The following is a 26289-nucleotide window of genomic DNA, read 5'->3' as shown; positions in this document are numbered from 1 at the left end:
CCGAATTCGAACTAAAGAGCCCTCTAGGTCGAATTAAATGGCTTCCTGGTGTGGACGGGTGCGCGGTTAATTCGAATTAACGCTGCTAAATTCGAATTAAAGTCCTAGTGTAGACCAGGCCTAAGACTGACCTCAACAGCTCAACCGTTTTCCTAGTCAAGATAAGGCCTAAGGCTTCCTGTACACTTCCTGGTTGTCCTCTAAATCATCAGTTCTCAACCAGGGGTCCAAGGTCCTAGGGAATCCACGAGCAGGTTTCAGTGATCTGCCAAAATAACCCAGAGAGCAGGGCTAGCATTAGAGTTGCTGGGGCCCAGGGCAGGAAGTCCAAGCCCCGCTGTGTGAGGCTGAAGCCAAAGCATGAGCTTTGCGGGGCTCCCTGTGGCGTTGTGCCTGGGTAATTGCCCTGCTTTTACCCACTAATGCTGGCATGGGCTTTTAATCTACTGGATATGCAGAAAAACAGTTGTGGCACAGTTGGGCCGTGGAGTTTTTATAGCATGTTGGGTGGGCCTCAGAAAGAAAAAGGTGGAGAATCCCTGCTCTAAATGCTCAGGAAGGCTGGCGTCCTATGGTGTTTGACAGGAAGGGGTGGATGAGGTTGTGTGTGGAAGACATAACCTTAACTTTGTAATTTCTGATTTTCAGGGGGTTATCTTTAGTCATCTTCATGGGCTAAAGTGCACCAGACAGCACTAGGCAACCTTAACTCGGTAGCAACTTTTTTTTAGCAGTGATTTTCCCTTTTTTTAAAGCGATGGTTGGGTATATATTTATGGAGCAATCGTGGGGACTACAAGGAGGCTCCCTGGGCACACTGCACCACCCCTCAGCTACCAGCTCTGCTTTCTCCATGAATGTGGCAAGGCTGCAGGGGACATGGGGAGAAGGGAAGGTTCTAGCTGAGGGGCTGTGAAGAGCACATCTACCGGCTGGGGGCAGTAAAGAATCCCCAGAGTCCTTTTGCCATGTTTGAGGTAGGAATAGCAGGCTCTGCACACCCCGCTACAACATAGAAGCTCACAGAATACCCTGTGGAGTAGAATACAGACAGAAACGATACGCCTGAGAACTGTGACCTGCCCATTCATCTCAGTGAGTGTTCTCCTCACCCTCCCAATCTCTGCACTGTGGACTTGGGGCACGCATTAGCCATATCTGTTCTCTGTACTTGGCACAGACCCCGTCAATTATGTTGAGTATTGCCCAACAGTAAGAATTGTCCTGTCCAGGATTCTTGCACCTCCCTCTGTTGTCATTTTTAATGTGCCAGCAAGTCCCTCCCATATCAACCCAGCCCCAGACCACTATACATGGCATCATAGCCCACACATAGTGCTGCCCACCATCTCTCTGGGGGCAGGACGTGGGCAGACAGGTAGAACGCATTGGGGATATGCTCGTGGGGTGCTGAACTTCCTCACACTCATGCTCTTTGGGTTGAAGAACCAGTCCCCCCCTTAACCACCAAGGGTATGTCTTCACTGCAAAGTTAACTTGAGTTATTGATTCTCAAATTACTTCTCTCAAGTTAGCCAAGCCTGAATGAGAGCAGACACACTGCAAAATAACACTTGAGTTGCTGTACCCACACTGATACTTCACTCACACGTGTGGTGATAAAACTTGTGTGGGCGTGTCCTACAGTTTTACAGATTAAGGCCAGAAGGGATTGTTATATCATCCTCTATAACACAGGCAAAGAATTTCACCTAGTTACTGCTGCATTGAGCCCAAATACTTATGTTTGGCTAAAGCAGATCTTCCAAAAGGGCATCCTGTCTTGAGCTGAAGAATTCAAGAGATGGAGAAACTGCCACTTCTTGGCAGTTTTTTCCAGTCCTTAATCACTGTGATCCAGGGACCTCTTGGTGTCAACTGGTTTTGAGTCATTAGCTTGTTGTGTGGCAGAGGGGGAAGGGTATTAGGGAAGGCCAGGGAGGTAGATTACTAGTGATGATCTTACAGTTTTTTCAGGCTGTGATGGCATTGGCTAATGTGAACTTACTGGAGATCCATGGCTGGAAAAGAGAACAGTTCTTCCAGGTCTGTCGTAGCAAACCATCCCTGTGTGCCATGGAACTGTTTCATTGTCTGGTGACAGATGGGAAGATTAATTATTAGAGGCAACTAGTGAGCTACAGGCTGTGGGGCATGGGGAGTTTGTCCTGCCCAGAAACCTGTCTGTTGGAAGTTCCTGTAGAATGAAAAATTCTTCTGCCTCATTCCGTAAGTGGAACAAAATTTGCACCATCATAAGCAGGATGTTGATCTAGGATGCAGCAGCATAGAACCACCATAAATACACCTTTGCAATTCCCCCTCCTCCTTTTGCCTTACTACCACTGAATAGCTCAGCTATTCACCCACGAAAGCTCATGCTCCCAAACGTCTGTTAGTCTATAAGGTGCCACAGGATTCTTTGCTGCTAGCTCAGCTCAGGCAGTCCTGTAATGTGTTATGAGGATCAGGGCCCTTGATTTTTTTGTGTGTGTTTGTTTCCCCTGATTGTGCAAAAAAGTTATAAAACTCTGAAACTTTTCAGAAACAGCCCACTTTCTTGTAAGGGGAGGCAGTATTTCAGGAACACTTTAACTAAATGATCAACCCTTCTTGTGGTATAACTATCCAAGACAATCTCCCCATGTGGGTGAATTTTTGAGTACTTTGGATATTAAAAGCAGCTCATCTGTGTTTTGAGGTCAGGAGAGGAGTGTGTCTGGAGAATCCCTGGGCCAAATGACTCCATACTTTCACCACTAATGCTACCTCTGGTCCTCGTGAGGCAGCGTAATTTTAAATAAACTTTGAAAAATTGGCTGTGAAACAGAAAGCTCTGCTCAGCTTTAACTATGGAGTTGCTAGTGCTCCATAATATTTCCAATCACTGTTCAGACAGAACTAATGAATACTAACAGCAACTGTGTGAGGAAGGTAAGTCCTTTCATCCCCATTTTACAGATGAGGAAAAAGAAGCATTCAAATAAGTCAAAATATTTAGGTACTTTGGTAAGTTGCCTGTTGTTGTGGTTCTCTCTCCCCCCCCCCCCCCCAAATCCTGGGCTCTGAATTGCATAAAAGATGGAAATAAAATAGCCAACTATGATGTGTTGCAGAAGAGTTCTGCAGAACAATTATTTTGAGGCATTTTCAGATAATGTCCTTGAAAGATAGTGCAGCCCTATTCACCTGCATGGTGATGCTATCACTGTCTGTCTGATACTGTCCCCATACTCAGTATAGTTTTCAGGAGCAAGTTCTAAACATTTCCCACAAAGTACAGTTTCACAGATTTTGTTTTCCAAGAAATGATGCCTCCCTTCTTGGCTATGAGATAGTATACTTGTTTCAATGGACAGTCACTCCAGGGCATGAAGTTTCATCACAAACTGTTGGTGGCATTTTCCCCTTGTTTAAAATACAAGCAGCACAGCTCTGCTTACAGTATGCTGTTTAAGGCTGTAATAGGGCAGGACTCACCCCTGCAGCGCCTCCTGTCGGCCATCCTGGGAATTAGCTCTTTGACCCAGGAGCACCTCTGCAGGCTGGTGTCCCACTTCCCACTGGGTCCTGAGTCCCTCTTGGACCCCAGTGCCCTTTTCAGACCGGGGTGCTGCCCCTGCAGTACCCCACAATCCCACTGGGTCTCCCCTCCCCTGGGAGCCCCCACCCCGCAATCCTCACCTCGCCTCAGTTGTAGGCTACTGCCAGTCACCAACCAACCTCAGCTCCCTGGAGCAAACTGCAGTATAAGCCACTCCTCACAGGCAAGGAGGGGTTTGGACCTGCTGCCTCAGCCTAGCCTTGGGCTGTCCTCTGCAACCCCAGTACCTATCTGGCCTTGTACTAGGCCACAGCCTGGGGGATTTCCAGGCCAGAGTTCCCCAGCTCCCTGGGCCTTTCCTGAGCTGTGCTCCAGCTCCCCAGCAGCCAGGCCCATCTCCCTCTACAGCCAGAGAGAGACTGTATCAGCTCCTGGCTTCACTGGCCTTTATAGGGCCAGCTGGAACCTGACTGGGGTGTGGCCCCCATCTGAGGATGCTTCCCTCAATCAGCCCAGCTTTTCCGCTGCCACAGCCCTCTCCCAGGGCTGGTTTTAACCCTTTCAGGCCAGAAGCGGGTGACCACCCCGCTACAAAGGCATAAAACCTCCATAATGCCTTTGTCCACTGCAAGGGTAAAACTTGCCTATGCAGGAGATGGAGGTTTCACAGGGGCATTACAAGTCTGTAGAATGAACTCCCACAGGATCTAAGACTTGACTCAAATGTCCTCGCTTTCCATTCCAAGTGCCAGGCATGGTTCTTTGACCTTGCCTTCACTAACACACCTAGCACAACAGGCATAATATCAAAAATAAACAACTATAAAACCCTCAGATAATTGTCTTCAAGAGGAAAAAGAAGTAAGGGTGAAAAACTCTTGACAAATGTTTGTCCTCTTGAGCAATGCACTTCTGGAAAGTGCTTTGGTGCTAAAGTGGCGAGGATGGTATAAGTCTTTGAATGACCTGGTATGGAAAATGCCCTTTGAACTTTGCATTATGACTGTACTTCTCTTCCCTGTCTGGCTAGTGCTGCTGCTGGTTTTCCAGTTCACTTCAGATGCAGCAAGACCTCTAGAAAGCAAAGTTGCAGCCGTGGGATCCTCGGTGCTGCTGTCTGCACCAGACAACATAAAAGACATCAGCTTCATCCAGTGGGAATATCAAAATGGCAACACACGGTACTTCATTGTGCAGTACCTTGCGGAGTCACGGGAGCCAACTATCCATGTGTCTTATGGAGACAGAGTTGTTTTCTCTTCAACTAATGGCTCCCTCTTGCTGGAAAACCTACAAGAGACAGACAGCGGGGTCTACAAAGCCAGTATCAATCTGATCGAGAGTGAAGCCAGGAGAACCCTTCTGAAAGTTCTCAGTAAGTGAGAGACACTGAGGAGATGGTCTTACTCTTCCAATGTTTACAAATCAATACATTAGAAGGATCAGTTCAATCCAGGGTGTGAATGGGAATAGTCATAATGGAGGGGGATTTTCAGCAAGCCACAAAGGAGCCAGACAGGGGATGCTGATGTACGCACTGGGAAATGTCAGGGAGATCTGCAAGCCCCGGAATGGGGAACGGAGTATCTGACCCTGCACTGGGAAACGTGTGTATATGGCAGGGGCTCTGAACCCCCAGAATGATGGAGACTCGATGTGTCCATGAGGTGCTGTGTTCAGTCTGAATGTGCTCTGTGAAACTGGTCTCCGCTCTGGTGGCACCGCGCACCTTGCTGCCCATGCACAGAACAGCTTTGGTGCCCCTTGTAGGGGAAATCACTTGGGAGTGACTGTTCAGCATGCTACACAGGGAACATCTGAATGACACCTATTGTTAGTAATGCTCCAGGGTTGAATGCCTGTGCTCGCTCTTTAATGGCCAGCTCTCTAAGCACCGAGCACCAGTTACAAGGAGGGTACAATGTACTGGTAGAAAACCCTGGATAGATCTCACCCAAGGATACAGGAACTCAGCACACTGCCCTTTAAACAAAAGCTCACCCTGAGCATTGTGCTTCCATACTTTATTTTTTTGTTTTGTCTGTGCACAGTAGCTATTCATGACAGGGGGTCAATATAGCGAGATTTTCTTTATAGATGCTTATCCTCTATACCAGTGGTGGGCAAACTTTTTGGCCTGAGGACCACATTGGGGTATGGAAATTGTCTGGCAGGCCATGAATGCTCATGAAATTGGGGTAGGGTTGCGGGAGGGGGTGAGGGCTCCGGCTGGGGGTGCTGGCTCTGGGATGGGGCCAGAAATGAGTTCAGGATGCGGGAGGGGGCTCCGGGTTGGGGTGTGGTATGGGTGAGGGCTCTGGGGATAAGGGGTTTGGGGTGCAGGAAGGGGCTGCAGGTTGGGACCAAAGGGTTCAGAGGGTGAGAGGGGGATCAGGGATGGGGCAGGCTGTTGAGGCACGGGGAGTAAGGGCTCTGGCTGGGGGTGCAGGCTCTGGGGTGGGGCTGGGGATGAGGGGCTTGGGGTACAAGAGGGGGCTCTGGACTGGGATTGAGGGGTTCGGAGGAGGGGAGTGGGATCAGGGCTGTGGCAGGGGATTGGGGCACGAAGGGGACTCAGGAATGCAGGCTCTGGGCGGCTCTTACCGCAAGCAGCTCGCAGAAGCATGTCCCCCTTCCGTCTGCAGGCGCCACCACTGCAGCTCCCATTGGCTGGGAACTACGGCCAGTGAGAGCTGACGGGCGGCACCTGTGGATAGCACGCAGCACAAAGCGCAGAGAGGCCTGTCCACACCTCCATGTACTACGTAGGAGCCAGCGGGGGTCATGCTGGCTTCTTCCTGGGAGCTGCATGGAGCAGGGCAACCCCGGGAGCTGCATGGAGCAGGGCAACCCCCGGAGCGCTGGAGCAGGGCAACCCCCGGAGCGCTGGAGCAGGGCAACCCCCCCAACCCTGCTCCCTGGCAGGAGCTCAAGGGCCGGATTAAATGGTCTGACGGGCTGGATGTGGCCAGTGGGCCGTTGTGACAATGCAGTTCTGGCGGGACCCAACTAAGAGTGGCAATTCAGGACCAACTGCTCAAGCAGGGCAGTCACAGCCCTAGGCTGGGGGTTTTCCACCTCTAAGGCAAACCAAACCAGCCAGACAAAAATGACTTCGGTTTCACCCCACTGGCTAACCACAAGTCACACAAGCAATTTCCTTAGACACTCCAGTCTCCCAGTATCACCACCAGACCCACTCGTCCTGGGGATGAATGGTTATGAAAACCAACACCCCAATAAAAGAAAACGGTTCTTTCGATCCCAAAGAATCAAGCCCCAGACCCAGGTCAATATACACATTAGCTCTTACCCACAAATCACGCTGTTGCCAATCCTTTAGAATCTAAAATCTAAAGGTTTATTCGTAAAGGGAAAAAGGTAGAGATGAGAGCTAGAATTGGTTAAATGAAAACAGTTACATACAGTAATGGCAAAGTTCTTAGTTCAGGCTTGTAGCAGTGATGGAATAAACTGCAGGTTCAAATCAAGTCTCTGGAGTACATCCCCCACTGGGATGGGTCATCAGTCTCTTGTGTAGAGCTTCAGCTTGTAGCAAAGTCCCTCCAGAGGTCAGAAGCAGGATTGAAGACAAGATGGAGATGAGGCATCAGCCTTATATAGGCTCTTCCAGGTGTAAGAACCTCTTTGTCCTTACTGTGGAAAATTACAGCAAAATGGAGTCTGGAGTCACATGGACAAGTCCCTGCATACTTTGCTGAGTCACAAGGTGTGTCTGCCGTCTCTCCATGGGTCAGTTGTGTAGCTGATGGTTCTTAATGGGCCATCAAGCAGGCTAGGCAGGGCTAACACCAGCTTGTCTGCGGTGTCACCCAGAAGCAGAGCACAATACAAAATACAGACAGTACAGAGCCAATACTTATAACTTCAACTACAAAATGATACACAGACATACAGACAGCATAATCATAACCAGCAACCCATAACCTGGTCTTAGATACCTTATATGACCCCCTTTACCTAAGATTTGGTGCCACTACAGGATCTTGGTTGCAAACCATGTTCTATATGGTCCCAGTTTATATCAATAACGTCACAGCCGTAGTTTGCCCACCCCTGATCTATACTGTTAATGTCATATTAATGAATTTGCGGCCCATAAATCTGTATATATTTATGTTTGTTTTTATTTTCGTAAACGTTACAAGGGTTAGATTTTCTATGGGCAATTTTGTTTAAAAAAGAGAGCAGTATAAATAAGTTATAATTTTTAAAATAAATAACTAAAAATAACTAACATCTGGGTATATTAAAAGTCCATCTCAGGAAGTTTTTTTTCAGGACTATTATCTCTCCATAGATGTTGTACAAGAGAAATTGCATAGCAATAATATAGGGAACATAGGAATCCCCATACCAGGTCAGACCAGGAATCCATCTAGTCCAGTATCCTGTCTCTGACAGTGGCCAATACTGGCTGTTTCAGAGGAATTGCAAGAAACTCCTTATTGAACAGTTATGGAATACCCTGTCCATAGAAGAATTTTCTTCCTAACCTCTTCAGTTAGTGGCTGTCTAACCTGTGGCCATGAGTATTCATATTCCTTCTTTTTAAAAAATGTTTTTTAAAGACTATCTAATGTCACCATGAATATTCTCATTACTAATGTAAATGTCTAATCCTTTTGTGAATCTTACTAAGCTCATGGCCTGATATCCGGTTGCAGTGAGTTCCACAGGCTAGCAATGTTTTGGATTTTTTAAAAAAGGAAATGGATTTTGGTGAATAGCTAGTTCTGTATTCATTTACTGCATTACTATTTTATTATAAACAATGACAAATTTTATTTGACTTTAGCCAACTAGCAACCTAACCCCTTCTCCTGAGTGCTGAACTTCCACCCAGTCCAAACTCCCCAGTGCTCACTCTGGCAGGGACCTCAAGTGTGATCCTGAGACTTGAACCCCTGTAACTCCGGGAAAGAATGGTGTGTTGTTAAGACTGGTGCTATACCAGTGTTGCATATTTTTCAGGGCCTGTGTCCCAGCCTCAGATATGGAGCAATTCTAGCCTGGCAGGTTCACCAATTGCGTTATTCTGCAATGTGCCAAAGGGAACAGTGGAGAACATTCACTGGGAGAAGGAAGGAGGCCCTCTCCCCCAGGAAAGATGTTATGTTTCTTCTGAAAATCACAGCATTTTGCACATCAAGGAAGCGGGGAAATTAGACTGTGGCTCCTATTCCTGCAAAGTCAGCAATGAGATCAGCTGGCAGGAATCCTTGCTGAATTTGATCATTGTCGGTAAGTAATGAATTACTGTACTCCTGGGCTTCAGTTTATCGTGGGTAATTCTGTAGCTGCCCTGTTTCATAATAGCTGTTACACACCAAGATATAGAGCAGTAGTGTGCAACCTGCGGCCCGCATGCTGCTTGCGGCCCATCAGGGTCATCTGATTGCGGGCCACGAGACATTTTGCTGACGTTGACCATCTGCAGGCACCGCCCCCCCGCAGCTCCCAGTGACTGCGGTTTGCCTGTAGCTCCCATTCACCAGGAATGGTGAACTGTGGCCACTGGGAGCTGCGGTAGGCTGTGCCTGCAGATGGCCAAAGTCAGCAAAATGTCTCGCGGCCCACAATCAGATTACCAGGATGGTTGCTCACCACTGATATAGAGCCTGTGTGACCACTGCTCACCACTGATATAGAGCTTCTGTTTTGGCCACTAGACAGCAGTTTAAGGACCGAGTCTGTAGTTTCCCAGTGGTTGGTAGATATGTTGAATCAGGTCAAAGGTGGGGCAGTGTAACACCCAGAACTCTCCTACCTATTGATGTGCTATTTGAGTACGGTCCCTTGAATGAACACAGTAATGATCTCTCTTCGTCCTGCTATCGGTGCAGCTCTGTAGAAGAGGTTAGATCCCAGCTGGAAGGGTTCATCTTTGGAACCCGGTGCCATCACTGGCAGAGGATAGCAATCTTCTCATGCACATCCTCAAGCAGAAAACATCCTGGCTCCCAACAGCTTTCTCAGCAGCTCCCAATCTCCCTGGGCTCCCCACACCCTCTCTTCTGTTCTGTTCATTGATTATTTCTCTTCTGCTTCCCCATAAGACTGGGATTTTTTCTCTCCACATACTAGGTATCTCGCCTCTGCTAGAACATGCTTTGAAAATGTCTGCTGTTGCTGTGGTGTTTGCCCTGGTCTCTGGGATGAGCTTTTTTGTCTTGTGCTGCCAGTCAGGAAAGCAAAGAATCAGTAAGTATTTTATGTGTCTGTGGCTCTTGGATAGTGTCTGTTGTACACAAAATGAAACCCTCTTCTCTTCTTTGCTTAAGTTCAAATCAGATAATGGCAGGCAGCATTGGCCGATTGCTTTCCCCTTAGCCTCCCAGGATATGTCTCCACTGCAATTCAAGGCCCGCAGCATGACGCGGCTGCCCTGGGTCAGCTGACTTGGGCTCGGGCTGCAGGGCTATAACATTGCAGTGTAGACGTTCGGGCGTGAGCCTGATTCAAAGGCCACTGAAATCAGTAAGAGCCTTTCCACCAACTTCAATAGGCTTTGGGTCAGGCCCAAGATAAGGGTCTCTCCAGTGTAGCAAGGTCGGTTCTTATCAACCCTTTGTGGAAATCCTGGGGAACTTTACCCAGTTTTAAACAGCAACTGCAGATCCCAGTTCCACTCCTCATACTCAGCGTAACAAATAGGATTGCAACTCTTCAAACCCTGTTCTGTCTTGATTCTTAAACATTCCCGCCATTTGGGACCAGATTCTTCCACTGTCACTCCTGACAATGATGCTTAGTGGATTATTGTTCACTGTACCAATGGCACAGCCACTATTTGCTCTGGTATAGAATGTGCCATGTCCCACACTATGGGGGCATACAGCTTAGAGAAAATACACACACAAAAAAAATACCTTAATTAATAACTAACTAACACTTAGTAATTTAAATAACCATTGAAAGATTTGCCAGAAACCGACAGGAGTGGAGGAGCTTTGTCACTGACCTAAACGCCAGAGGTGTAATAGGAACATCATGACAATGATAATAACTAACTTATCCTTGCCTATCCAGACTCCACCCCCATATCCCAACCAACACACACTCTAACCCACCTACTCACACCTCATCCCATCTGTAAAAGCAATGGAGAATAGCTATGCCTTGCACCCTGCCTGTTTAGTCAACAGACTCAAGCTCTGTCTGACCAAGGACGGAGTTGGCAGCCCTGTACTGAAAGCACCCTGGCACCAGTCCTGCCTCGTTTAAGCCAAAAAACTGCCAGCTGCTGAGAAAGGACGGAGGGAACAGCTGTCTAAGGCAGACAGGGCTCTACAGGTTAAAACTGATTCTGTGAATGACACCCAGGATATGCAGTGGGTGCAAAGTGCTCCCGAACTGGAGCACCACTAAGCAAGCGAACAGATGCATTCTGCACCTGCAAGGTGTGGTTGCGGCTCCTGTAGACATACACAAGCTAGCCTTAATCTAGCTGGCTCAGGTAGCAGCAGCAGTGAAGCTGCAGCACCGTGCTTCAGTGTGAGCCAGCCCCAGGAGTAATTATCCAGAGTTGCGTACAGGCTTTTATAGCTGAAGTGTGCATTGGTATGGCTTCACTGTTCCAGGAGCTAGCTAATTTAAAGTTGCAGTCACATCCTGTTTGAGTTGCAGTCATACCCTGTGACTGCAGTGTAGACGCACCCAAGGTTGTTCTAGATCCGCCCCCCCACACCACCTATACAGAGCCTGTAATGCAGTCTGAGTGTGAGGAAGGCCTGGGTAACCATGGTGAAGTCCCACAACTGAATGGAAAGGTCTTCATAGACTCATAGACTTTAAGGTCAGAAGGGACCATTATGATCATCTAGTCTGACCTCCTGCACAGTGCAGGCCACAGAATCTCACCCCTAACCTATGTCTTCAGTGTGTGACTGTCTTTTAACTACTGCGGTGGGAGGCTGGAAGTGTTGCAGTGTTAACTCTTGGTATTGAAGCTTCTCTGTTCACCCCTTTGAGTCTTCCTAGTCTGCTGTTTGTGGAGAAACCTTAGAGTTGTGTGAAACTTTCATAACAAAACATGAAATGGACAGGTTTCCCCTGGATGGCAGGTTCTGTTAGAAACCCAACATTTGGGCCAGGTTTCTGAACCTGGGCTGAATTTGGAACAAACCTTCATTGTTGTCTGGTTCAGGAGGAAACCAGGTGGTTTCTCTAGTTTTCACCTGAAACTAGACAAATCCCTTGGGCTTTGGCTAAGTTTTGCTTTGAGTTTTGGGAGTTTGTCTGAAGCTCAGGGGGAATAAACCTCAAGCAAACCAAAGCTGAGAATAAGTTTGCGTCACCCCTTGCAAACAGTATCCGCGGAGCCTGAGGTCTCATGCAGCTCTGGGCACTCATTGTTGGTTGTCTATTGTTTTCCTAGAGGGGGAGACCTGGAGATGGATGAGCGTATTCCTTCAGGGGCTTGTGTGTCTCTCTTCCGTCTCTCTGTTCGCTGCCACTGTCTTCTGGATGCAGGAGGAAGGTAGAGTCTCCCTGGCTCTGATACTAACAAATGTGTCTGCTTCTGATTGTAAGGAGATGAATGAGGTGAATTGAATTAATCTATGAAGGGAGAAGAAAACTACAGTTAATCAAAGTGAGGATGACCAGATTCAGAGTCACATCTGGAGCTAGTGTAAATCAACATAGTTCCAGTGAAGCCAGTGGAACTACACAGATTTACTCCAGCTGAGGATCTGGCCCTCAGTGAAAAACCAGGACAGCTGTGGGCTTGTCTACACTGGCAAGTTTTGTAGATGAAACTAATGTCGACAAGGAAAAATCGACAAAAGCAAAGTCGCCAAAGTGTATCTACATTTGCTCCCTCTGTCGACAGATCATGTCCACATTCGGGGCACCTTTGTCGACAATGAGAGCAATGGACAGTGGGTATGTATTCCACAGTGCCTGGCGACACCATCCGTCACTAGGGGTTGTGGGAATGTGGAAATGGAGCGCGGCGCATCCTGGTATGTGCAAAATGTACCGTCATGCGCTGCTTTGTGTCTCACCCCTCCAGTGGTTTCTGGCTTCCTTTCATGACGTTTTTCCAACTGTCATTCTTTTGTAGCACACACCAGCATCTGCAATGAGAGAAGATGGATCCCACACTTCTCTCCTATATGCTGTTAGCTATTGTGAGGACATTGTGCATGGCAGCACAGTTACTCGCAAAGTTCATAGACTCATAGACTTTAAGGTCAGAAGGGACCATTATGATCATCTAGTCTGACCTCCTGCACAACGCAGGCCACAGAATCTCACCCATCCACTTCTATAACAAACCCCTAGCCTATGTCTGAGTTATTGAAGTCCCCAAATTGCGGTTTGAAGACCTCAAGGTGCAGAGAATCCTCCAGCAAGTAACCCGTGCCCCATGCTGCAGAGGAAGGCGAAAAACCTCCAGGGCCTCTGCCAATCTGCCCTGGAGGAAAATTCCTTCCCGACCCCAAATATGGCGATCAGTTAAACCCTGAGCATGTGGGCAAGACTCACCAGCCAGCACCCAGGAAAGAATTCTCTGTAGTAACTGAGATCTCACCCCATCTAACATCCCATCACAGACCACTGGGCATACTTATCTGCTGATAATTAAAGATCAATTGCCAAATTAATTGCCAAAATTAGGCTATCCCATCATACCATCCCCTCCATAAATTTATCAAGCTTAGTCTTAAAGCCAGATATGTCTTTTGCCCCCACTACTCCCCTTGGAAGGCTGTTCCAGAACTTCACTCCTCTAATGGTTAGAAACCTTCGTCTAATTTCAAGTCTAAACTTCTTAGTGTCCAGTTTATATCCATTTGTTCTTGTGTTCACATTGTTACTATGCTTAAATAATTCCTCTCCCTCCCTAATATTAATCCCTCTGATATATTTATAAAGAGCAGTCAAAGTTAGCGGAGGATGAATTGCAGGCACCCGAGTGTGATGTGAACAGCAGCAACTTATCAGCGCTTTGTGCATTCACAGAGCAGCTGCATACAGTAGAGCGTCGCTTTTGGGCTAGCAGCAGAGTCCTGTGGCACTTTATAGACTAACAGATGTATTGGAGCATGAGCTTTTGTGGGTGAATCTTTTGGGCTAGGGAAACAAGCACTGATGGGTGGGATTGCATTGTCATGCAAGTGTGGGATGACAACCAGTGGGTACAGAACTTTAGAATGCATAAAGCAACCTTCATGGAGCTATGTGCTGAACTGGCCCCCAACCTGCAGCGCAAGGACACCAGAATGAGAGCTACCCTTCCGGTAGAGAAGTGTTTGCAATCACTGTCTGGAAGCTGTCAAATCCAGACTGCTTTCAGTCAGTCGCCAATCAATTTGGAGTAGGAAAGTCCACTGTTGGGGCTGTATTACTCCAAGTGTGCAAGGCAATAAATCTTACTCTGATGCCTAGGACCATGACTCTGGGAAATGTGCATGACCTAGTGGATGGCTTTGCAGAGATGGGTTTCTCTAACTGTGGCCGGGTGATTGATGGCACACGCATTCCAATTTTAGTACCAGACCACCTTGCCTCTGAATACATCAATAGGAAGGGATACTTCTCCATGGTGTTGCAGGCGCTTGTGGATCACCAGGGGCGTTTCACGGACATCAGTGCAGGCTGGTTTGGAAAGGTGCATGCGTCTTCAGGAACAGTGGCCTGTACAGAAAGCTGCAGGCAGGGACTTTCTTTCCAGGCCACAAGTTCACAGTCGGGGATGTGGAAATGCCTATAGTAATCCTGGGACATCCAGCTTATCCCTTACAGCCCTGGCTCATGAAACCTTACACAGAGCACCTGGACATCAGCAGGGAATACTTTAACAGCAGGCTGAACAGGTGCCACATGGTAGTCGAATGTGCCTTTGGCCGTTTGAAAGCTCACTGGAGGTGTTTAAATGTCAGGCTAGACCTTACCAAGGATAATATTCCTGTGGTCATAACCACGTGCTGCACTTTGCATAATCTGTGTGAATCTAAAGGTGAAATGTTTGCTCACGTATGGAGCACTGAGGCAGAGTGCTTGGCTGCACAGTTTGAACAGCCAGGTGGTAGGGCTGTCAGAGGAGCCCAGAGGGCTGCTATTAACATCAAGGAGGCTTTGAGGAACCACTTTGACAATGAGGGGCACTAACACATCTGCTTTGGAGTTGCTTCCCTGTTGCATCCATTACAGTTTTGGGGCCCAAGATCCATGCAACACAATGCTTTAGAAGCCTGTTCCTGAGAGTGAATTGATTGCTATACACTTTTGTAGAACACAGAATAAAAATGCTGTGCCATTAAATACCTTAGCCTTTATTTATTGTTAAAAAGGGTAAAACCTCACAACTGTGTGTAGCTCCAGCTATCATTATGCAAGCTGTGAGAAGGGATGGAGTGATGGGGAAACTCAGGAGTGTTGTGGAGTGAAAGGAATGTGAGGGCATAGAGGTGGGTGGGGTTGGCAAAGAATTGTGCATCTGCTGCAGAGGCACTCGAACGTGGATCTGCTCAGACTGCAGCTGTATCAAAGACTTGAGCATCTCTGTCTGATCCTCCATAACTTTTATCATCTTCTCTATCGCTTTCCTAGCAAAAGCAGCATTCTCTTTTCTGTCCTGCCTTTCAGCTTCCCAGCACTCTTTGCATTCCGTGGTCTGTTTCTCATCGCGCTGCAGCACCTTGCGGAACATCTCTTCAGGGGGGTGCATGATGTGTTAGTAAGAAGGGCATTTTGCTAGTAGAAATCACTTTCTGAGACTCTAGCAGGCATACAGCTCCGTGAGTACCCCAATCATGGTGAGTTTCAGAATGGGGGAAGGCGGTTGTGTGTACAGACAGCGAAATCATTCTAAAATTATCCCACAATTTTTCACAGGCAGCCAGCCTGCTGGCTGACATCTCACTGATGAGGGTGACTAGGGAAACCAGGGCTCAGCTTCGGAATGCTTGCAGCTCTCACCCCGGTGTATATGCAGTTCAGCCATGTGCCGCTGTGGTCCCAGCTTCAGTGATTGCTAAATGGCATGGTACAGTTTCCTACAATGGGGGACCTAACAAAGCTGCAATCCCTTGGAATCTGTGGCAGAGGATTAACAAGTACCTCTTGGAAACTTTCCAGAGCCTCTCTCTGGAGGATTTCCTGCAGATCTCAATGTCCATAGACATCCTGCTTGGCCCTACAGATTAGCTACACAATACCTGCCTCCCACTTTTCGATTCCCTACACAAGCCACAGCAACTCACCCGGAGTCTCATCTGCTTCCTGCTCCCCATTGAGCACTTCTGGAGTGGAGAAAAGTTCCTGGCTGCATGCCTCACCAGGCTACCCCGCTGGGAGCACCACAGCCTCTTCTAGCTCCACTTCTTCATCCATAATTTCAGCCTCAGGGTTACCCCCTCTTTCAGCAGCATGCGAAGTATCCATGGGACTATTGGCAATGGAGGTGGGGGTCACCACTGAGGATAGCATTCAGCTCCTTATAGAAGCAGCAGGCTGTAGGTGCACCACCGGAGCAATGGTTCGCATCCCGCACTTTATGGTACGCCTGCCTCAGCTTCTTTATCTTCGCTCTGCACTGCTGCGTCTCCCGATCATAGCCCTTATCTCACAAGCCTTGAGAAATTTTCCCATATGTGTCCCAATTCCTACGCTGCGACTGAACAGACTCCTCTCCCTCTATACCAATCAGATCCAACAACTCAGCAGTGGTCCAAGTGGGAGCATGTTTGGGGCGATAGCCAGCCATGCTCACCTGGGAAGCTCCTCTGGGAAGCCAGCAAACAGGAAATGAGATTTAAAAGTCCTGGGGCTTGCAAGGGGGAGGGGCGGGTTGGCTGCAGGGCAGCGGAGTTCAAAACACTGACCAGAGCAGCAGTAGGGGAATTGTGGGATACTTTCTGGAGGCCAATAAAATTGGAGAAAAACCTGTGGTGTCTACACTGGCTGTTTGTCGACAATAAAAGGCGGGGAAAAGACAAAAGTCTCTCGCGGGGTGGAAGCTTTTTGTCGCCAAAACTAGGGGGAGGGTTTCGAAAAAAGTGACCTTGCAGTGTGTATGCTATTGCTGTTTTGTTGCCAAAAGCCAGTTTTTTGGTGACAAAACTTGCAAGTGTAGACAAGCCCTGTAGCATGCAGGGGGAAGGAAAGGTAGTGCCAGCAGTGATTTTGGTGAATTTTCAAAGAGGCATTGACTAGAGGCTTTGGGCATTTGGGGATGGTGGAGGACTCATGCGGGGGAGCAGATATGGTGGCTCACAGGAAGGCTTAATTTCAGGGCAAGTAGGGTAGTGCAGCTACATGTGGCAGAATTGGCTGGGGTGGACCTTCAGGTGCATGTGCACTCAGCCATCCTGTTGTCAGTTTCACCGGCTGACTTAGGTTGTGGCCTGATCAGGTGGCCAGGGTCAGCAGGGTGACAAACGCTAGGCTATTACACCATATTTCAGAAACCTTCCAGAGACATGCATGAATGCCAGAACTGGCCAACTGAGAAATAGGTTGTGTGAAAAATGAAGGAAAGCTTTAATCTTCCTGTGCAACCAGAACTGGGCACCAAAATGGCCTCATGCAATTCAGCTGGCTGAGACAAGGTCATAGAAGTTACACTTTTAGCAGCAAGGTCTTGGGAACCGGTATGTATCCGAGATTGTAGATACTGGTTGCCACAGTTGAGCAGGAAACGGGCACATCTTGTAGATGTTGCAGAGTAGCTTAGGATGGGAGAAGAGGGAGCAGCAGGGGTAGTTGATGTATAATAAGGGTGTGATCTATATGTTGACTGAAGGCTTTGGTTTATAGTGAATTCTACCCCAGTGTTGCCTCTTGGGATGAAACTGAAACCTCCTTTAATCTGTAATGCCTCAGCCTGCAGCACTCAGCACTATCCCTTTGCCAGTCACTTTTCCGGTCCACGGGTGCAACTGCTTCCCCACTATAAACTTCACATCCAGCCCGGGAGCCAAACTCTGCCATCTGCTACGCCACTGCACCCCACTGACTTCACTGACCTCACTGGGGTGTCACTGGTGTAACTGAGGCCAAACTGTAGCCCCATCTGTATAGTGCCCACACCCAATCATGATCTCTCACTGACATTCACCTTCACTAAGACAGATTAACCAGTTCAGTCTCTCTAATTCTGGTTTAATTCTCCCAGGTCCCTCTGCTGTCTTCATATTGCTTGAGATTTTGCTTGTATATGTAATAACAGTAACAATCCTGATATCAGCAACGTTGGTGTGTCAGCCTGCAAAGCTCAGTGGATTTAAGACCAAACCATGTGAGTCATTCTATTTATGATTCAACTACTGGGGGACAGGTGGTGAACTGATTTATTTCCTAAATGGGATTGAGGAAAGACCCTGATAGACCTCACTAAATTAGAGGAAAGGGCTGTATAAGGGGCTTTTTCTGGTACTAATATTGACATACACTCACTCTGCAGCCCATTCCCTTCACATTCACTGCAAAGCCTATCCAACATCTAACTCTTAACTTGCCCTGCCCTAAACACATGACTTTAAAAGGTGGAAATATCAGCCGAGGAGAAGGCAGCATTAAAGGACGTGGGATTCACTTCTGAAACCTCTGGGTCATGAATCAGCATATTGGATGTGTCAGTCACTTTACTGCAGTGAGCGGTGAGATAACACCAGGTATGCGGAAGGGATGAGTGAGAGACTGAAGTTATAATCAGGTAGAGCTCAGCAGCTTGATGATGACCAGCAGAGCTGTAGGATGGCTTGTCTATCTGCTTAGCTGTTGAATTTGCACTGGCTTTTTAAAATATCAGCTGCCACTAGATGAGATTTGATTCCCAAACTTCCTGTCCGTTTCTTTCCAAAACTCTGGTTTGTAATAGAATGCAAAGCCCATGATCTGACCTGTTTACTGCATGAGGCACTCCTTGGAATCATGCTCTTGTACATAGCAGAAATGTCCTCACACGGGAACTTTCATAACACATTTGTCTGTCTGCCTTCATGTGTTTCCCTCCCTGTCCCAGGGCAGCGTGTCATCCTGGACTCAGCAGCCCCTGGAGCTGTGATATTAGTGGTCCTGTTTGCCAGCCTCCTACTCCAGAAAATCTCCAAGCTCCAAGGTGAGAACAGACCCTCTAGTGACCTATGTTTATGCTGCATGTTTCCCTGAGAACAAACCCTCACCTCTGAGAGCTGGAGGTTCTGCATGGGTGGTTCTTGCTGCAGAGCCTGGTGTAGTGACCTCCCATCACCGGGAGTCACTTCTATCAAGATATGGAGACAGTGCACATGAACACTGAACATGTCTGTGCTGCATGAGTATCCACACACAGCACTGTCCTAACCCCCAAAGTCCCATCCCGCTGTGCCCTTGGCTCAGCAGAAAACCTAGGAAGGGTTTTCACTTTGGTCACTCGAAAGTCCTGGTCGGGGATCTGGAGTGGATGTCTCCAGGGCAGCACATTTGAATCTTGTGTATTATTATAAAATATAGATGTTCCGGTTCTCTCCTCCAACAGACATGTCTTAGCCCTATAGAGGTCTGGCTTAAATGAAAGTTTATGTCCTACATTTTAACTCCCCAATGATTTCTTTGGACAAATGTGCAAGCTACTAACAAGCTATAACTTTCTCTCTTTTTTTTTTTTAAATACATACAGACAGAGGCTGCTCACAGACTGTAGATCTGACAGGCTATGCAGTCACCTCAGCTGTAATCTCTCTCCTTGGCCTTCTAACCCTCTTCATGTGGTGTGAGTATCCTTCTGGTTTCATTCCAGTTGCTGTGTGGTCATAATTTACTACCTCTCTCTTTCCTGGGTAACTTTGTGTATGGCTCTCTCACTTCCCCATGCTCCAAGTGACCTGTCTACAGTCAATGCCCTGGGAGTCTTTGACTAGGGGACAGGTTTTTAAAGGTATTTAGGCACCTAACAGTTCCGATAGCTGCCTCATGGGGTTTCCAGCGCCCAGGGCACCTAGCTCTGTTGTTGTGCACCTAAATACCTTTAACAAGCTGGCCCTAAATGAAGTGCTCAAGCAGGTACCTCTGTCCCTGTGGACGCTGCAGGCAGGACGCAGTGGTAATTGGAAGACTGCAGGGATACCTGTGCTAATCTCACTAGTTTGGGTACAAATAGTGAAGCGGCAGCAGCACGGGCTACAGCACCAGCTATACCAGCCAGCCCAGAACCTAGCGCCTATGCTCAGTCAGTGCTGCTGCAGTTTCAGTGTTATGGGAATCCAAGCTAGCTCAGGCATGTCTACACGTACTGCAGTCACACCTCCAAAACCTATGTCCACATTGCAGTTGATCTCCTTCCCTCGAGACCGTCTGGCCAGGGATTGTCCCTACCAACAATTACCCATCCAGTTGCCTTGAAATAAAAGCAAGGTTTTATTTGCCATAGAAATTACAAGAGTAAAATTGGACTGAATGTTAAAACAGAACAAAATTAGTGTAAGGACTAAATAACTGCTTAGCTCGCTGGGGTAAATTGTTCAGCTGTCCAGTATTAAAAGCTGTTAAAGTCTTTCATTTTAAATGCCATGTGTGTCTCCCCCACTGCTCAGGCTGCCCAGTTAGTTTGTACGTGTCTCTTACATTCCCCGCCATGTCTGTGTATTTATAGTTCTTGGATTCTGTGGCCTTGTGATGTGAACCGCTGTCTCTAGCTGTTGTTGTGTCACTTTAGATCTGTGGGCAGATAAAGGTATGTCTCAGTTACAATGCATTCGAGCAGTCTAGATTTCCTTCCTTTCCTACCCCATCTACCAGCTCTCGTGGGATGCTGTTCTCAAGATATGCAACTTCTTGTGCTTTTTTCTCATCATTCACCTGGTTATTGCAGAGCACTTTGTAACACATGTATTAACATCTGGGAGTTCTTCCAAAAGCCGTTGCTTCCCTGCAGATGAGACTCTGAGAGTATGTTGTTTTCTTGGAGTTAATCTGCACGATATCAATAGCTCTTCCTCCTGCAGTGTCTGAAATACCAGCAAGAGCAAATGCCGCTGGAGATTCTAGTAAATCAGATTAGTACCAGGTAATTAACAGAGGGTGAAGTGCAGGTGATGGGGAATATTAGACAGGAAATTTCATTTTCCCGATCACATTCCTGCGCTTGACTCTAAAATCTCAAAATTTCCACCTTGTGGTGGAAACGGAGGATCTAACAACTCGTAGTCTCCGCAGCGAGGTTGATGACTCACCGGCACAGTGCATCCTGCTGATCCTCTTGGGAATTAGCTCTTCCAGCCCAGAGCACCCTCTGCAGGCCAGTGGCTCGCCTGCTGCTGGTCACGTCCCTCTCGGACCCCGGTGCCTCTTACCCTGGAGTGCTGCCCCCAGCAGTACCTCACAATCTGGGTCTCTCCTCCCAGGGGAACCCCCAACCCTCTGCCCCCACCTTGCCTCAGTGGCTACTGACAGTCATCATCTAGCCCCTGCTCACTGGGGCAGACTGCCATCTGTAAACCTCTCATTACTGGCAAGGGGGGTTTTGACCTGCTGCCTCTGTCTATTTTGTTATCAGATTTGCCTGTTACTTTGGGGTATGCTCATTTATTTAGGTCACTCTTCTGGGAGGTGGAGGGTGTTCTGTAATTCTGTCAATGTACTGCTTGTGTCACTTGTGTTCTCATATGGAGCTCTACTTCTCCCTTCTGCAAGTCCCCTCCCAATGGAGCTATCCTGCAGGACCTAGGTTCCCTAGGGCTGGGTTTCTCCAGCTCCAGAACCGGATGAACACACACCCACCCACACATACATTAACAGAGCAAGTCTGAGCAGACCGGGTCAATCAGCACTGTCAAGCTGACCCCTTATACGTCTTTGGACTCGCTGGGCTGGAGGAAGCAGCACTTTCAAGCTGACTCTCTTTATATACCCCTGGGCTCTATGGACTGGGTCAAGCAGCACTTTCACACTGTTATCTTTATGCATCCCAGATTCAGCACGTCCCTATCCCCACTCTCACACCACAATTGTACTGGCAGTAACCTACTTGCTGAGCAAACCCTACAGTATTTTGGGCACTGCAGGGATCTTTAGCTTAGGTAAAAGAAGCATTGCTGTAGAGTGAATGGGGGAAGCTAAAAACACAAAAGAGTAAAGTTCAACAAGAGAGAGATAAGCAACCAACTTAACCATAAAAGTTATTTATTGAATACTAGTGATAACTACACAAGGAGGGCTAAACCACCATAACATACATTATTAAAGGTTAATACCTAAGGTAGAAAGGAAAACAGAGAGAAAGAGAAGGGGATCTCACCACTCCCTGAAACTTGAACTGTTCGGGGTTCCCAGGTGATGGTGGTAGCTTAGGGTCCTGAGTGCTGGAGACAGGCAGAGCCCCCAGCATGATCAGTCAGGAGAAGATGGAGTCCCAGTGGAACTGATGCATAGTTTGGATCTAAGCATCAGAACCCTGACTGGAGGGTGAGCAGGGATTTTTGTAGAGAAAATACAGTGGTTCAAGGGAAAACACTAGATTTGTTTATAGGTAAACTGATGACTCAAGGGTTTTCTTTAGGCTAGACAATAGGAGCTAATCACTCTTGGCTATGGGTAGTGTTTTCTTCCAGGGAGCTCACAATGCAGCTAGGCTGCTTTAGTTGGATATCAATCAAGGATTCATTACTAGAATCGGTCTGATAACTACTGAGTTCGGTGTGGGCAGACATTGATTCATTAACATCTGGAGCAGAGATCCCCCATCATGCAGTGCTTCCCTGCTTTTCTGGTCCCAGAATTCCATGCGGTTCTTGCCTTGGAATCTCTGTTCTCCATTCTGCATGCAAATTGAGATTTCTCCCTGTCCCATCTTTCATGCAGATGAGGCTAGGGGAGTTGTCTCTGTTCTTCATTCTGTATGCTAATGGAGATGTCTTAATCTTGTCACCCTTGTCAGGAAGGGTCTAGGTGTGTCTCCCAATGCCTTTCACTGCTCTCTACAAGTTTTTTCCTCTGATGGGTTTTGGTTTAAGCAGAGGCTGGGGTGGGGAGGAGTGCCTTTCATGAGTCAGGCTGGATACTGCACCCTGGTTCCCCAAGAACAGAGAGCTGACTGTTATCAATTCCCAGGCTACACCTCTGTAGTCCTACTACCTTTGCGGGCCTTTAGCAAGGCCTGCAGCCTGGGGGTTTTCCAGGCTGGAGGTCCCCAGCTCCTCTGGCCTTCTCCCAGCCCTGCTCCACTCCAGGTACCCTTTTCTCCCAGGCAGGCAGCCAGTCCTTCTCCCTCATAAGCTAGAGAGAGAGTCTCCCTAAGCTCCTGGCTCAGAGCCCTTTTATAGGGCCAGCTGTGGCCTGATTGGGGCATGGCCCCAGCTGTGGCTGTTTCCCCAGGGCTGGCTTTTAACCCCCTCCAGGCCAGAGCGGGGTAACTGCTCCGCTACAGTCTCCAGAAGACTGATTTGCACTCCCCTCTATAGCTGGGCTCAAAATGCCACACAGAGATGCAGTCACCCTCTACATGAAGAATGACTTGTACAAAACACAGGAGCTAACCAGCCTCTCGCTCCTTTGCAGATTGCAGGAGCCAAGGAGACCAAAGAGAAAATAAACGACATTCCAAAGAGGAAGCAGACCAGGAGGTAGCAGGCTTGTAACTCACTTTTTATTGTTGATATTTTGAGGTTCATCTGCCCCTTCAGTTGTAAATGATTATGATAATTATTATTTAGCTTACAACTTCTACCATGCAGGAGAGGGGCCTGGCTTGCAGCCAGAGTTGAAAAGCCTGGCAGGTGTGGTTCGGAATAATTATGTAATCCATACCAGAGTTTTAGTTGGGCTTTCTGTCCCTCCCACCCAAGAACATGAAGAATGCTGAACCTTAGCTTACTTTCAGCTTTGAGTTGACTCCCATTGTCACCCACAGCCACAGGGCTTCTCTACACTCCAAAAACTAACAGAACTCAGGTATTTTAAACTTGGAATGTTATTTTTCCCCAGTTATATAACCATGGTAACAGAGTGCAAGCCGAGCATTGTAATATCTGGTTTCCCTGGCTGTTCTGAAGCGGAATGTGTCTGTCCAGAAGCTAACTCCAGACCTTTGTCAACAAGCTGGAAGCTGAAATAGCCACCCATTCAACAGGGCTGCCACCCATTAAAACACAATGCTGATACCCAAAGGCAGATCTGCATATCCTTTTAAAAATATAAATCATGCCCCATAGGGTTAGAGGCATGAGTCTTATATTCTCACCTTAGCGAGGGAGAGCACCCTCATTGGTGGAGGGAAGTCTGATTTTAGAGCATCTTTAGGCTGTCAAACTTTTTTAAAAATAACAATCACAGTCCCATTATTTGCAGTGTAGCCATGCCAGTCCCAGGATATTAAAGAGACAAGGTAGGGCAGGTAGCATATTCTATTGGGCCAACTTCTGTTGGGGAGAGAGACACGCTTTTGAATTTACTCAGAGCTCTTCTTCGGGTCACTGTAGCTTGAAAGCTCGTCTTTCGCCAACAGAAGTTGGTCCAATAAAAGATGTTCCCTCACTCACCTTGTCTCTCGTACTCCTGTTAACATTCCTACTGCAGTGGCTACTGAAAGGCCTCAACCATGGTCAGGGTCCCACTGTGCTAGGCTTTGTATGTACACACAGCAAGACAGTCCTAGCCCCGTCAAGCTTACAGTCGAAGTGGATGCAGATCTACACTCTCCCCACAGGGTTTCCGTGCTGCTCTTGTTTTCCAGCAGAAATGACCACGCCCTACCAAGTTCTCCAAAATGCCAGTTTTAGTCTCATGTTCTCTCAGTGAGTTATACCATTGCCCAGGAACTGCTGGCATGCAAGTAGCAATAAGGGGGTTTGAAATCCTTTCCCTGTCTGTGCAGGGCCCTGCCACTGTTCTGAAAGATTTATGGAAGTTCTGAGTTCCCCTGCGCCCCATGATGAGGCTGGCACTGAGCCCCAGCAGTGGGATGCGGTAGGGCACACTTCATGAACATACATATGTTGTGCAGGTGCAGCAGGAGCTTCGGGAAGACATGCTGCAGCGGCCGTAAAGAGCATTCCCTAGTCTCGTGCCACCAAGAATGAACCAGAAGAAGCTACAACCTGTCGTCATGGCCAGCTCTTGGAAACACCCATACCTAAGTCTGGCTAATGCTTCCTCTTGCAAGCCTGTGTGGTTGGTTGCTTATAAACTTTTACAAAATTTAACCACCTGGGCTGAAATTTTCACTGTCAGGACTCTGCTCAGGCTCAGTTCCCCACTCCAACCCCAGAATTTCACTAAAAAATGGCTCCACTATTGCTGAAAGCACAGTTACGGGAAAATAGGAACACAGTCTCATGCTCCCCAACACACACACTATCTGTGAAAAGGTTATGATTTGCTGAATATGTTTATGCTATCTGTATGCATGTATCTTTTTTGTATTTGAAGTAATGAGTATTGGCTCTAGACCTGGAGTTTAAATGTTTGTTCCTAGTGTAATTCCCACAAGGTAGTTAGCCAGCACATCTTGAAGGGACTAGTCAAAGTAAGTGGCTCACCAAGGGACACTTAACTCACACTGGACCATGGGAGATGCTCATCTACATCGAAAGGACATTCTATATGAAGTATAGGTAATGGCCCGGAGGCGATGGGTGGGGGGAGCCAGGGGTGATGGAGGAAGCACCATCATACAGGTTCGCCACGGGCACCATTTTCATAAGGCTGGCCCTTATTAACCCTCAATGCACAAACCAGGAATAGTGCCTGATTCCCACCGTTCCTCTACTAGCTAGTAAATAGTCATGTAAGCCATTCCACTGTACTGCTGTTACTATTAAGTAGCTTTATGTTGTACACATCAAAGGTATTAATTCAAATCCTGCCATTAGTTCACCTGGCTTCTCAATATAGCTCAATAGGATGGCAGGATTGTGTTTGTTTTAGGCACTAGAAAATTTCTTACATTAGAAGAATATTAAGGTTGCAAAGTCAAGCACTCAAATTAAAAAATACTAGTAGGAAAGATTGCCCATGTAATCACAAATCTGCACCTCAGGCATAGGTTTTTAATGATGCAGTTTTTAGTTGCATCATCACCTACAATGTAGTCTAGGAACCCCTGCCTCAGTACATACTCAGGGCCTGCACTACATGAGGTGACGAGTGGCAAGAAAAAAATTTATCTTGTATTGAAGGCCTGAGGCTGAGGCGAGACAGATTCTATTTTAGACTCTGTCACAGACTTCCTGTGGTTTATTCCGTGTATACGGAAGTGTGTGGGGGAAGGGCAGGAGTGGACAATCTCTGTTTGGGCATTTCCTAACTTTTCAGTGCTGGATTTTGCAACTTTAATGTCACTTCTGCAGTATATAACTCCAGTGTCATTCAGCTCTTGCATGTATCTGTCAGCTATGTTACTCGTGTATGTTTGTCACTGTTACATTGTTAGGATTTTCTTTTATAGCATTCCTATGTGTGTGTTCAGAGTAATACAAGTAAAATGATTGAGAGAAATATTATCTCATGCTGTCTCATTTCTAATCTGATCTCCCCCTCCCCACACACTCTCAGCAGCGAGGTGAGGGCTCCTTACCTTACCCAAGCTGCACCCACCTAGCCAGTTTCTGGCTTCTCCACTCACACATCCTTGCTGATTAGGGCAGACTCAAGCCCAGCTCTTTCAGACTGCCATCCAAACCCTTCTGAGCTCTGTTTCCTTTCCCTCCAGAGGTAAATGGCATCCAGTCTTTCTCACTCACATTCTCTCCTGAAAAGTTGATTGACCAAAGACAGAGACAAAAGGTAGACGATTT

General features: G+C 47.5%; 1 long non-coding RNA gene across 1 annotated transcript; it reads left to right on the top strand.

The window, feature by feature from the left end:
* Window positions 1-19214: 19214 nt before the first annotated feature.
* LOC120371890 lies at window positions 19215-25974 on the top strand. Its single transcript, XR_005584635.1, has 3 exons — window positions 19215-19271; window positions 23054-23118; window positions 24498-25974. It is a non-coding gene; the product is annotated as an uncharacterized LOC120371890 (long non-coding RNA).
* Window positions 25975-26289: the final 315 nt, after the last annotated feature.

The sequence above is a fragment of the Mauremys reevesii genome, linkage group 9 (genome assembly GCF_016161935.1).
Source record: "Mauremys reevesii isolate NIE-2019 linkage group 9, ASM1616193v1, whole genome shotgun sequence".
Classification (NCBI taxonomy): domain Eukaryota; kingdom Metazoa; phylum Chordata; order Testudines; family Geoemydidae; genus Mauremys; species Mauremys reevesii.
Note: the sequence above shows the minus strand (reverse complement) of the source record. Positions and strands in the feature narration are given on the sequence as shown.